We start from the raw sequence: 12,090 nt of genomic DNA on the forward strand, positions 1-12,090 counted from the left end.
AGGAGATGGGAACTTACTTCCATGGGGGCAGCGCCCCATAAGGAACCCCCTTGAGCAGGAGATACAGTGGTGACAGTGCTTGGGGTACAGAAGACAGAGCCTGGAGGCAAGAAATGGGGCGCTTACAGTTCAGGGGTGGAACGGGTGGGGCCACAAGCAGGTGTACATGGAGGGGTGTGTGGTGTAGACAGCCAGCTGCTGGGCTCTGCTCTTCATGAGTGCTCCATAAACCGGGGGCCGAGGAGATGAGAAATCAAAGATAACCACCCAGTTCAGATCTCAGAGAGCGGGAGATCTTCAGGAGCCCCCTGTGCAAGGCACTGCCTGACATTTTGAGGGGGAGACAGGTGGTAAACAAGCAACAAATGAATGTATAAACACACTTTGGGCTAAGTGCTCCTGGGGGAGAAGTGCAGAAGGAGCCCAGCAGGAGGGCTTAAGGAGGACCCCTCTCGGAAGAGGTGTCCCTAAAGCAAGATGCAGATGATGAGAAGGAGCCAGTGGGCAAGAAGCAGGAAAATCAGAAACTCAGTGCCTGAAGCCGACAGCAAAGGCTTTGGGGGGTGAGGGGTGCAGCCACAAGATGTGATAAAGCTGGATGCATTCCAGGCAGAACGGAACAGGGCTCTAAGGGCCACTCACCAGTGCTCACCAGTCCAAGCAGAGCAGTGGCCCAGGACCGCTCGGCCACCCCAAGCAGCATTCACAGAGGGAGCCTGGGGAAACTGGGCGGGGGGCGGGGGGAGTCCAACGTCAGGTGATCCAAAAACAGAAAATCCTGGGAACCTAGACATCCGAAGCAGTGGGGAGGGGACCCAGCAAACACCAGGAGACTGCTGACCTCCTGGTCAGCCTGCTGTCATGAAACATGCATCTGGAAAGGCCCCAGTGGGTAGAAGTGCAGCCCGAGGGGACGCCTGGGCAGATCTCTCTGGGCTTTCACAGCCATACTTTCTCCCCCACTGGGCGATGCTTTCCTGAAAATGGACTTTGCAAGTAAAACGTACGAAAGTCAAAAACGTAGCTTACAACCTCCACCTCACTCGTATGAAGCTGGTCCTTCTTGGCAGTGCTCAGCACAAACGCAAGCAAAGCAGCTCCTGAATACCTCACCTTCTGGACTCAAGCATCCACGATTCATTTGTTCGTGAGCAGTGTTGCACACGAGCCCTTACTTTTGCTTCTTTCCCTTGACGGCAGCCCCCCCCCCGCCAAGCCCCCCCAACCATTAACCCAAAGGGTTCATAGCCAAAGGGTTCAGCTTCTGTAGAAACTGATGTATTAGCTGGCAGGCCAGTGGGATGGCTAAAAGCATCTGCTTGTTGATGACGTGTAGAAAGCCAGCTTCAGCAGACAGAGGGTGGTCTGCGGGCGTCCAGACAGGTCAGCAGGCTCCCTCCACCCCCCACCGTGGAAGCATCACAGAAATGACCCAGGCCGTTGCTTATGGCTGCAGAAGAGGCTCGTGCCCTTTGTCCCAAGGCAGAGGGTTGACCTAAGGAATAATAAGCTTCTTTTCAACTACACAATTTTATGAAACAAAGACTTTTCTTTTTTTTCCAGTTTTGTCAACCATCAAAAATCCTGCACTGGGAATGTTTTCAGCCATATGCCTCAACAGCAATATATATGTTTTAAAAGTAAGGAAAACTGTTACTTTAAGAAAATGATAAAGCCATGAAATCCACTAATATATTTTTCAATCAGAAGACTATGTTCAGGGATTTTCTCTAAGCTGCTTTTTTTTTTTTTTTTAAGAGGAAATCCCAACCCACAGAGCAGACAATTTGCTTTTTCTTCAAACTGACAAGTGGTATCACTTTTGTATTGGATGCTAGAGAATTCTTATTATGGAATGTGCCTTTATTCCGGGGGGGGGGGGGGGGTGTAGAGGGAAGCCAGAAAATAAAATAAAAGGTATTAAAGAAAATAAAAATGGTGCAAGGAAGCTCCAAAGTAATTGAATTCACTCTATGACCCAAATCTCCAGAAAGCCTTTTGAAGTCCCTGCCAACCCCTGGCAATGCTGTGGGGGACGCCACTGCTGAAGCCTTCACGGGTGTGAGGGGACCTTTTTCTCTCTGAGGCCGAGTCCATACTTAACACTCAGTCCCACTCCTCAAGAGTCCCTGCCCTCGTCAGTCACCCAGGAAAGAAGGTCACTGACAAAAGAAAAGAAGCTCAAAGCTTCTAGATGGATGAGCTGATGAAGCTGTGGGTAGAAGGTGGCTTTCCAGAAAGTTCTCTTTTCAGCTGCTGGACTGCAGCGTGGAGCCAGCCCACCCCAAGTCAGAGATGAAGTGGACTGGCGTGAGAGGACGGCACGTACTTACTTGTATTTGGTCTCCTGGGACCAATTATGAAGGGTGAGACATTTGGAAGAGAGACTCACCTTGACCTCCAAGAATTAGTCTGACCTGCTCATCACCAGCACTGGACTGACTGACCTCAGCTCTCGAGGGCGGCAGGCAGGACGCCCTCCTTAAAAAGCAGCCAGGTTCAAGGGCACGACTGTTGCTCAGAAATAAAATGTTGGTACACTGGGCAGATTGAAGACGCTCGACAAAAGTGCCTTCAGATGCCTGGTAAAACTGAGGTCACACAAACACTGAATCGTTGGGAACAAAGTAGCCAATACATTAAATAATTCTAAAGGGATTCTGACTCAGAGTTACTCAGTCAGTCCCTCCGCTTCTGCACCAAGAACTCAACTGACGCGAGCATCCACAGTTGTGCAAACAGAGTCCCGTGATTTCGAGTTTCAAGCAAAAGGATTTGGGGTTGAAGAATATATTAACACAAACAGGAGTCCCCATGAACGTCCAAGGCCCTGAGTAAGAAACATTGAGCAGGTGTAGCAGCACCTAGTTGTACCAGTTCACATGGAGCACCCACCCCACCACCCTACAGGTTCAATGCATCGAACACCCTGCGTGGACATGGGGGTAAAGCGAGTGGGTCCCTGAGACAGGTGCCTGGGTGCAGAAGGCAGCCCGGGGTGGGGGCTTTAGTGTCTGAGGACCAGGAGGGGGGGCCCCAAGCCAGGCTCATAAATACCTCAACCCAAAGTAGGGAGCAGTGAGCCATGAGCGCCAGTGCTATAGGAAGAGTGCCTTCTGAATGATACATTGGGTTTTGAGAGGGTGGAATGAAGTATCATGAGTTTAAGACAGGAGGACATAGGGCACTTGGCTGCTGCAGCTAGAGGAGCAGGAGACTCTTGACCTCCGGGGTCATGGGTTCCAGCCCCATGCTGGGTGTAGAGATGGCTTAAATAAGAAAATAAAGACTTTAAAAATAGTAATAAGATAAAATAGGAGGATCTGCTTTAAGACTTTCAAATAAAGCTAGAAAAGAAAGCTAAGCCTTCCTCTGCTCCATCATCCCATACCACCTCCACCTGACAGAAACGGTGCAAAGGGATTTTTTTTTTTTTAATAGAAGGCATTCACTTACAAGGAAAGGGGTCCACTGGCACTTAGCTATAAATCACTTCTGATAAAGAGAAGCAAGTTCAAGGGCATGACCAATATGTTACCACCCCAGAATAATGGGTCCCATTTGGGACCTGTGGCCTGTGCCCCTGTGCTCTTTGCCTGCAGTGTGCACAGCAAATACAACCAACACCCTATAAATCCTCCCCACTCTGTCGAAAAGATCTGTGCTCCCCTCACTTACCATCTAAATTGGAAAACACTTGCCCCCGAAGGTGTCTGCTTCTTGAATGTGAGCAAGGCTTCAAATGTACTTGAAAAGGCAATTGTCAGTGGGAGAAGTTCAAAGCTCTGGAGACATGGTTTCTGGAGCCAAGCTGATCACCAGCCCCCACTGTGTGGCCACACACCTTCCTGACCTAAGCTCCCTCCTCTGTAAAGGACACAGTCCCACTGCATAATTCCTAGGCACCTATGCCTTTAGCATAGGCAGAAACTCATCACCGGGGGCCCCTGGGTGGCTCAGTCAGTTAGGCATCTGCTTTTAGCTCAGGTCATGATCTCAGGGTCCTGGGATTGAGCCCTGAATCCAACTCCCTGGTTCTGTGGGGAGTCTGCTTCTCCCTCTCCCCACGCCTGCCACTCCCCCTCCTTGTGCTCTCCCTCTCTGTCAAATAAATACAATCTTTAAAAAAAAAAAAAAGAAGAAAGAAACTCATCACTATTTCTTTTCATTGCTATGTTCACATCCCAGGGCCACTAGAAAGAAGTGACACTAACTGGGTAGTTTAGAACCAGAGAAATGTATTCTCTCACAGTTCTGGCTTAAAATCCAAAATCCAGGTGTCAGCAGAGCTGGTTCCTTCTGGAAGTTCTGAAAGAGGATGTGTTCCACACCTCTCTCAAGCGTCTGCGGGATGTCAGCAAGCCTTAAGTTTCTTGGCTTGTAGATGGGTCACATCGACCTCCGCTTCCAGCCTCCCTAAATGCAGGCCTGCCTCTCTTCTCTTCTTATAAGGACATCAGTTGTACTAAAATGAAGGCCCAACCTAATCCAGTAATGCCTTCATCTTGACTTGATTGGGTCTGTAAAGACCCTACATCCAAGTAAAGCCACATTCATAGGTACCAAGGATTGGAGCTTTAACATACCTTTTCAGAGAGACAACTCAACCCACAATGCTTGCTTGGACAGGCAAATGCTGGGGGCCATGAGAAATCCAACAAGGACCCCATGTGAGTAAGCTGCCATTTCTGAACGGCTGATCTGAAAACCGTTGTGTGGTCCCCAAAGTACTGAGGGTAAAGCATTGCCTCCCGTCAGCCCCAGCCGGGTGACCACCATGAACACAGCTCCCCACCAAGCCTGGGGGTAAACCTCAACACTGGGCTAAACAAATGGCTCCAAGTGCGTAAGCCAAACATTTTACACAGGGGGGCTACTAACTGGGATTACATTTCATAAAACTCAATCACTGTAAAGAAAATAACCATCTGGCAATAAATCACGCCTGCACAGACAGCAGGCTTGTCCAGGGAGACACAGAAGTGACTCAGTAACAGCAATGGAGAGGGGAGCGCACAGCCCAGAGGTAGCACTTGTCTGGGGCAGGGACCTGGGCACGTAAGACGAGCCCCATCACAAGTGCCCTTAACAGCTTCTGATTTCACTGGGAGTTTATTAAGTGCTTTTTGATAAAGGAGACATCATCATTAAGAGAAATGTACACAGGAAAAATAAAACAGAGAGAGAGAGAGAGAGTGAGTGAGTGAGAGAGAGAGAGAAATGTACAGAGAAAGAGAAAAACCAAAAACCCACCGTGGGCAGGGTAGCCTGACAGATCCGGACAGGTACACGTGTGTCAATGGTGCCAACAAGGCCATGCACACTCTAGAATTCCATTTCCGCAGGAATAGGATGCGTGGAGCAGATGTGCCCTAATCCTGGGGTGCCAGGATCCCTGGAAGGGTGCTCGGAAGAGCAGGGTCCCAACTGCTGGCTGCGACCTGCAGGGACCGACACAGCAGGGCCCAGGGAGACACAAGATCCAACGTAAGCAGCCAGCCAGTGAGTCCCCACTCACGCAGTTGCATACATTTTAATTACGGCGCAAGAACAGGCCTGCAGATCACACACATCCTGGTGCCACTTTCCCAAATGGAAAAGGTCTTCTGCAGAATCAGCAGCACGAGGACGAGGCTCCATCCCGATGCTCCCCCAAAACCGTTCAGAAATCATCAATGTCGCTCTGCAAGCAGCCGCCCAGAGGCCCTATGCTGCTGGTAGAAATGTTCTTCCCCGTGGCACACCGTGCTGACCCCGGCGATCTACGGCAGATCTGACCCTGTGACTGCTGGTCATCCTAAGTGTCAAACAAAAGCATAGACCAGGGAGGATAATCAGAGTCCTCTGGGGCAACTAGTTTGGGAACCATGGATCAAAGCCAGCTCCACTCACACATGAGTTGCTGAATAAACACGCTGAGTAAGCACAGCAGGCTCACGAGAGAAGGCTTACTGAACTGAATGGAGAAATCCGAGATTCAGAGAGATGCAGGCACTTACCCCAGTCACAGGTCAGCGACCAAGTTAGCTCCAGAATCCTGACACCCTCTGCATCTACTTCAGCACCCTGTGCACCTCCCAAGCCTTCTCCCTATTGACCCTCCCTGTATAACGGAAACCTTGCTCATTGATTGATACAAAAACTGGGAGGTGGTCACCCCCTCACCCGCCCTCCCATAGAACCTTGTACAGATGTCATATGCCATGTTGCACGTGCACTTCTTAGACACTCATCTCTCCTACTGGACTGAAATCATCCTCATTTTCCCGATGCCTAGCACAAAGCCTCTTTCTAAGCATGAAATCAACATCTGTTGAATGAACGAGTTATGAGAATGTTTTAGGCACCATACAGGAGTGGTACCATGACCTTATTACTTGTTAATAGTATTTCAGAGAAACAACCCCCCTAGATATAAACTGAGCTATAAGGATGGGGGAAAGCCTTTAACATAAGTCAAGGGGTACCTGGGGTGGTTCAGGGGATTAAGCGTCCGATTCTTGGTGTTGACTCAGGTCATGATCTCAGGGTCGTGGGACAGAGCCCCGTGTCAGGTTCCGTGCTCAGTGGTAAGTCTGCTTTAAGATTCCCTCCTCCTGGGACGGCTGGGTGGCTCAGTGGTTGAGTGTCTGCCTTTGGCTCAGTGTGATCCTGGATTCCTGGGATCAAGTCCTGCATCCGGCTCCTTGCATGAAGCCTGCTTCTCCTCCCTCTGCCTGTGTCTCTGCCTCTCTCTGTGTCTCTCATGAATAAATAAATAAAATCTTTATAAAAAAAAAATAATAAGATTCCCTCCTCCTGCCCCTCTCCCCATTCATGCATTCACAAGCTCTCTCTCTCTAAAATAAATAAATCTTTAAAAAAAAAAAAAAAGGTCAAAAAAACCCCCAGAGATAATAGAGAGTTAATTAGGATAGACACTCAAGTCAAAAAATGTTCCAACAGTCCTTTGATTACACACTTGCCAGTGCTTCGGGGCAATCTGCATTCCCTACACATAGTATCTGTATCAACAAACAGGATCAGGTCCTTTGCTCACCGGGAAGGATCTGTGTGGAGAGGATGGATGGCTATAATATGAATTAGCAGGTAACTCAAAAGAGTGTCCAGAGATTCATTCAAAACCTAAAATTCAATGATATTCCTAGTAGTTAACCAAAAAAAAAAAAAAAGTTTGATAGCTTTGAGCATATTTTCAAGGGTCACCAACAGAAATGACACATCATTGATTTAAAAAATTTAGTACACTCAGTGACTCAAAGGATGACACTTGAAGGAAAATACACCTCACATAAATGGCACGAGCTAATGTCCGTTTCCAATCGATCAGAATCTCAAGGAAGGAGGGAAGCTGTGAAACAATGCAGACAAGAACATCACACAAGAAGCAGGAGACCTGGGCTCTTCACCCAGATATACGGGTTTTTAGCTAAGTCACTGGCACCGGGTGGACCTCAGATTCTTCTATGAACCAACATGGCCTTCTGGGATCTCAGTGAAGAGATCTCTAAGATCTCTACCACCAGCAGGCTGTGCTCAGGTTCATTCTCACAAAAGTGACAGGCTGTTGGGTGTTATGTACAGTTAAGTGAATTTCCCAAGACAAGGGTCAATTCTCTTGCATGCCTTGAACCACCTCTTTCTCTCCCAACTGTAAAACACACTCCTCAGTCAGCACAGTGAAGCCAAGACGCTCTTCCTTTTATTAATTCTTGACAAGAGGATGGCAGTAATGGCCACAACGGTTGGTTCCTGAAGGGAGACAGAGGCAGTTATCTGGGCAAACCTAATCTTACAGTGGATTGAAAAAAAAAAAAAATTAGAAACCAGTTTTCTTCCTAATTAAGAGAAAGCTACTCCTGCAGGTACCACAAACCGTATGATGAGAGTCAACAGTCAAGTAACTTCCCAAAAGCTGAACCTAGGTTTATTATAAACACTTGAATTTGGTGTCTGATGGCTCATCCAATCTCTCAGAAGGTATTTCAAGTGTACCTACCACATGTCGGGCAACGTGCTGGCCCTCAGGGGTGCAAAAGTGAACCACGTAGTGTCCCTGCCCTGCACCTCAGGGTGGTGGGAGAGCTGAAAGGGGAACACTGGCAGGCGCAGAGTCTGAGGAGATCATCACACTGCGAAATACCAGGCAAAGTGGAGAACAAGAACCACAATGGGAAAGGTGGCTTCACAGAGGCCCGGCTCAGCTGGATCGTCCAAGTGGAGAATGCAGCACCCGGAGGGGAAGAAGGGAGGAAGAATATTTTGGGCAGAGAGAACAGCGTACGTGAGCAAAAGTCAGCATTGGAGCACACAGCCTTTGTGGGAACACGGCGCCTGGCAATATGATAAAAAAAAAAAGACTGAACATCACAACAATGATGGAGAAGAGGATGAAAGGGAAAACGGCGTCCTTTAAATGGTGAGAAGGAAAGAAGAGGAAGGAGCACAGGTCAAAAAGAGATTTCAGAGCCACATCAATGAAATGCCATATATGCGCACCTGCTTTGGATTCTAATTTGAATAAACCACTGCTGATTTTTTTTTTTTTTTAACAATCAGGTAAATCCTAAAATGGACCGGATTTTAGGTGACAGTATAGAATCGCAGTTAATTTGGTTTTAGGAGTGATGATGGTTTTGTAGGGCTGCGTGTGTGTCTGAGTTCTCACGTATAGAGAGACATTCCGAAATATGTGTAGACATCATGATACGATTTGGTGCTTGGGATTTGCTTTAAAGTAATCCAGCGAGGGAGCACTCTTGATTTCGGCTCAGGTCATGATCTTGGGGTCTTGGGATGGAGACCTGAGTCAGGTTCCATGCTCAAGCAGGGAGTCTGCTTTAGGATTCTCCCCTCTGCCCCCTTACCCCAGTCACGCATGCAGGTATGTGCACTCTCACATACATAAATCTTCAATCAATCAGTCAGTAAAGAGGGTGGGAAGGGGCAAGGGGAGGAAGGATGAAACAAGATGGGTCCCACACGGATGATATGTGTGATGTGTTGTCTCCCGTGAGAGCTACAATGGACTCTGAAGTCCGTTGTCATACAGTCTTGAAATCTGCCACCATGAAAAGTACTAGGAAGGCAGAGTTTCCAAGTTGTGCTGAAGGGTTTGAACCAGGTCCTCTCAACTCTGCTTCTCAAATACCCATGTAAAAAGGAATCATTTGAGAGCTGGTAAAAATGCAGATTCCCAGGCGGCCACACCACGAATTCTCAGTAAAGCTGAGCTTGGGCCCAGAAAGCTGCATTTCTAATAAACATTCTAGATTATTCTAAAGCTGGTGGTCAGAGCCACACTCTGAGACAAACCACTTGAGGTAACAGGAACCACCAAAAGGTGGTGGCCGAGTTCGCATTTGGGCATCGAAGCCTCCAGCAGCACTGCTATCACCTGGACTTGAGCAGAGACAGTAAGCAGGAGGAGGGGGCCCCTGTGTCGCTCTTCCAGCCAATAGTTGAGATTGGAGAGAATGGGACAGCCAGATGGAGGGACATTTAGGAGACAGAATCAAGAGATCTTTGTAACTGATTGGGTATGAGGTTGAAGAAGACGGAAGCATCAGGGATGACCCCAAGGTGTTCATCAAGGACCCAGCCATACATCTCCCTGTGCCTCAGGTTCCACAGTACCTAATGCAATGTCCTCCAAGTTCTGAGAGTTCAGAGGGTCAAATGAACAAAAGCATGAGTAAAATCACCCACTCGGCCCCTTTTCCCTACAGAGCTAAAAGATTAATACCACCACGCTTCCTTATAATGCTGAAGGGGCAAAGACGTTGCCATCTCAAACGGCAAGAGAGGAAAATCTACCCCAATGTCAAAAAAAAAAAAACCCCAATCCCCAGAGAGGGGCTCACTCGTTTCATTCCCCTATGAACTGTATGAATTCCAGAAGGGTCAAGACATTAATAGAAGTGGTGGGGCCAACAAATAAAAGCAATAGTCAATGAAAACAGGATGCATTAAATAAAAATAAGAGTGAAACATTTAAAATGAAAAATAAGTTGCAGATTGGGGTGGGGTTTCTTTTGTTGTTGTTGTTTGTGGAAAAATCTGGTCTCTGTTAGTTAAGTCTGTAGAAAATCACTCCACGACCGCTGTGGCCTTCTGCGCTGAGAAGAGGGCTGCTGTGCAAACCTCTAAGGCATAAGCAGGAAGCACTTGCCTCCTTTCGTACCTTTGTATATGGGGCACCCATGCTCAGAAATACCTAAGGGTTGCCCACCACCTTCAGAGCAAAGTCCAGATTCCTGGGCGTGGCTCTCAAGAACTCCACAGTCAGCTCAACCTACCTTCCTAAATCTAGGTCCCTCTCTGTCCTATAGAAGCCCTCTGCTTCAGCCAGCTGGGGGAACGGCAAAGCAAAAAAGAATCTTGGTTCAACATCTGGTCATGCCATTTCAGCAAGCCACTGAATCTGAGTCTCAGTTTCCCTACCTGTAAAAAGAACATAACATCGACTCTGCAGTTGCTGGAAAGCTATCAGGTCATGGATACAAATGCTTCACGCAATTCCAAACAGCCCCCCATAGGCTCTGTGAAAATATCAGTTCCCATGTTGCACACTCAGCCTCCCACATGAGCCTTCCCACTCCATTCCCTGCCCACCCTCCACCTGTGTGCAAGCTACTAACCCTGGTAATTGGTGACCTCCTCTCTCCCTGCCATCGGCCCCTGTTGCCCCGGCCATCCTGAAGGGTTCAGCTAATGAAATTCCGTGTCATCTCCAGGCGTCCCACCATGGTTCTGCTAACCATTAGGGATCATCTTCTCCTGTGGATTTCCAAATCGTTTCATCTTGGCCATTGGTCAATCCCCTGGCAAATGGCAAATGCCACTTTTAACCTTCCCGGTCTCTTTTTATCTTTGGCCAGTCCACTACACCAAAGTTTGGTGATCTCTCTATGTCTACACCAGTGCTCGGTTCAGAATAATTACATTTTTTCCCCATGTTGAAAATCACAACGTGATGACATGGGCTGCTTAGCAAGAACCATTACCCAACCTCTTGATCTTGAAAATCAGGACAACTTGTGTTGGATAGCTGACATTTATTCCTGTCTAGAACAGGGGGCTAGAGTTCATAATTTTGGGTAATCACTCAACCCCGTGATTATAGGCAATTTGAGGGCAGCTGGCAGGAAGAAGTAGCCACCAAAGAAAAACTTTGCTAGTTTGGGAAATTTCAGCCCCAAATCTCTGGAAACAAAAGGCAAGAAAGATGAAGTCATCCCAGCAATAATAAAGAAGTGGCAGGGAGCCTTGGGGCAGTCCCAGAGTTCTCTGGTGTATCAGTCTCCAACACCTGTGACAGGTGTCCTGAGGAGCCATGAAGCGAAGCAGAAAGTACAAAATAGTCAAAAGCTCCTCTTATTTTTATTTTCATTATTGAGATGTTTTCGAAAGGCCAAAGGCCTCCCGGAGAATTTTTCACCACGGGAACGTTTCAAGCCCCAGCTCCAGCCCTCATGCAGAGGTGTCCCTGGATCCCGGACACTCTGGCCCTTTGTGACCAGGGCTGGACATCTAACCCCCAGGGAGACCAAGGCCGTGTGTCTGGCACTGTGACAGAGACACTGGACAGAAACGATGGGGCCAATATCACTGGGCACAGGGACCATCACACTGAAGGGGCTGGTGCCAAACTTCCACTGGGGCAAGCCAACGGGGTTCAGAAGCAGAAACCAACAGCCACGCAGAGGAAGCGAGACTGCGAGGAACTCCGGGAACCCAACCCCAGAGAAAGGCAGGGATGAGCATCCCATGTGGCCACCGAGGGACGCAGGGAACGGTTCCAACGGCCCACAGACCCAAGATGCGCTCGGTTGTGCATCACCCACCAGCCCTTTGGGAGCGATTATTGTGTCTCTGAGACACACACTCTTTTACTTATGCCAACCCGGGTGGTTTTCTTTTCTTTGCAACCAAATGTACCCTGACTACAACATTCCCCTTTAAGAGACGCTAAATAAATTCCACCGGGAAATCCCTCTTATAATCTATTTCAACTGACAGCAGCTACTTTTGTCTGATTTATTACCTCCGTGAGCCTTCCCGGGGGAAGAGGGAGGGGCTGCGTCGCTC

The 12,090-nt window shown here is 48.3% G+C and overlaps 1 protein-coding gene across 11 annotated transcripts in view; it reads right to left on the bottom strand.

The window, feature by feature from the left end:
• Nucleotides 1-12,090, bottom strand: part of FOXN3 (forkhead box N3) — a 393,063-nt gene that overhangs the window by 197,261 nt on the left and 183,712 nt on the right. The window lies entirely within an intron of this gene.

The sequence above is a fragment of the Canis aureus genome, chromosome 9, assembly GCF_053574225.1.
Source record: "Canis aureus isolate CA01 chromosome 9, VMU_Caureus_v.1.0, whole genome shotgun sequence".
Lineage (NCBI taxonomy): Eukaryota > Metazoa > Chordata > Mammalia > Carnivora > Canidae > Canis > Canis aureus.